The 2071-nt window shown below is 53.0% G+C and overlaps 1 pseudogene; it reads left to right on the plus strand.

Moving 5' to 3' along the window:
- The first annotated feature begins 426 nt into the window (after positions 1-426).
- Positions 427-1343, plus strand: LOC102754566 (annotated as a pseudogene).
- The last annotated feature ends 728 nt before the right edge of the window (positions 1344-2071 follow it).

Raw genomic sequence — 2071 nt, forward strand, 5'->3', positions numbered from 1 at the left:
ACTGGAATCTAAAAATATAAAATCAGCAATAGATCCCTACAAAGCTAATGACTCTAGAGAAGAGGAAGAGGAAAATGATGAGGCCAACAGTCTGGAGGGGGATGAGGTGATGCCTCCCCAAAACAGTACCCCAAGAAGGACAGGCTTAGCGCCCAAAGGGGCTCCCATGGATGCCCAAGATCACAGAGAGAGGCTCGAGATGCTCCCCAATCCTAGCTGCAGCAAACTCATAGGTTATACTCTAGGCAGGGGCACCAGCACAGTGGTGGGAGCTGCCCAGGCCAATCGATGAAAGCATTAGCACTCTGAAACAGCGCAAGCACACACTGATTGTTTGCAGGGGCCCAGGCACAGATGAGGGAGGCACACCACACTCTCCTCTAGGAGGGGTGGGGTTGGGGTGGGCACGGAAGTTGAGCAAGTCCCCACCTGCCTCAGTACATGATGGTGCTGCTGAAGATCCTGCTGGCCACAGCTCCCAACTCCAAAGCCAAAACAGACTCAATAAACATCCAAGCAGACGTCCTGCCTGAGGAGATGCCCACCACAGTGTTGCAGAGCACACGAAGCTGGGGTGGAGGTGGACCTCCACAAAGAGGTCATTGTTAAGGCCATTTCTGCTGTCCTACAGCTGCTGCTCAAGCACGTTATGTTGAACCATGTCGACCAGATTGAATATATGGCCCAGCGCTAGGCAATTGCCAGCTGCACTGCTTTGATCCTAAAGTTCTTCAGTCAAACATCATGTCCTACATCGCTGCCAAGAGCAGCATTGCTGCCCTGGATTACCCTCACTGCGCGGTATGCAAGCTGCCAGAGCTGACTGTTGCGAATCTGGAAGCTGGTGACAATGACCTGAAGGAACCTCTTTTCTTGTATTCATCGGCTTTGGGTCTTGAACAAACTGACTAAATGGAAGCATTCAAGGACCATGATGCAGGTGGTGTCTGCCCCATCCTGAAGCAGGCCCTGGAGGTGAAGCAGGCCATGACGCGGCTCTATGTGCTGACGCTGCTCAGGGTGCAGAGCAAGTACCTTGGGCACCAGTAGCCAATGAGCAACATGAAGATGATACCTGCCATCTACCAGATAGGTGTGCCATTGGCTGAATGTCCCGAAGCCCAGCCTTAGGACTTCCAGCCAGAAGAGTGTGCCCTCCGTGTCAACATCTAATGCTACAACCGGGCCCACAGCAGCCCTGACTTCCTGCCTCTGGTCAGCTGCCAGCAGAGTGTCCTGGGCCAGTGGGTGGACCTCCCTGAGGGAGTCCAGATGAACTACAACCTCTGGTTAGAAAGGAGGTCTTTTCCAAGCCCATTTCCTGGAAAGAGCTGCTGCAGTGATGCTCCTGAGCAGGGCACTGAGGAAGAACCTTGACAAGGAGGTGCCTCAGGGCCTACCCTGGTTATTGCTGCAGTGCTCCCCGCCCCCTCCAGGTGGCAGCACAGTCCCACTGTGCCCTCCCAGCCCAGCAAGGGCCTGATAGCAAGGATTTAGCCCCTGGTTGATCCCAGCCTCGCTCCTGGGAGCAGTCATCTCTAAGCTTGGGACCCTCCCTTCCTTCACCTGTCCCCTCTCTCCTCTCTTGGACCCTGATGCAGCTCATTTCTCTTTCAGCCCAAGGCTCGGAAAAGCTGGGATAGGGTGGGAACTCCTTGCATCTTAAATTCAGGGGTCACACTGATTGTTCCTGAGGCGTGAAAATCCTTGGCAGGTCAGCTTGCTGAGGAAGAGGGTTTAGGATTAGGGCCTGAAAGTCGGAATCCTGGTTTTGCTTTGGGAGGTTTCTTATGGTGCCCCAGCCTCATGCTGAATTTCATCAGAAGCAACTGCAGAGGGTCAGGCAACTGCCTAAGCAGATGGGTTTGGACAGAGCTGGGGTAGGAGGAGAAGCTAGAGGCACCATCTGGGAGGTCTACAAATATATAAATCCATGTGGATTCCCTTGTGTCATGCTGGAGTTTTTAATGTGTTTGTGTATTCTGTTTACATTAAAAGGAAGCAAAGACAATAGAAATAAAATCAGTGCACAGGGAAGGGCCCACAGCAGTTTCCATGGGCCCTTCCAGTT

This window comes from Myotis davidii, unplaced genomic scaffold (assembly GCF_000327345.1).
Source record: "Myotis davidii unplaced genomic scaffold, ASM32734v1 scaffold104, whole genome shotgun sequence".
NCBI lineage: Eukaryota > Metazoa > Chordata > Mammalia > Chiroptera > Vespertilionidae > Myotis > Myotis davidii.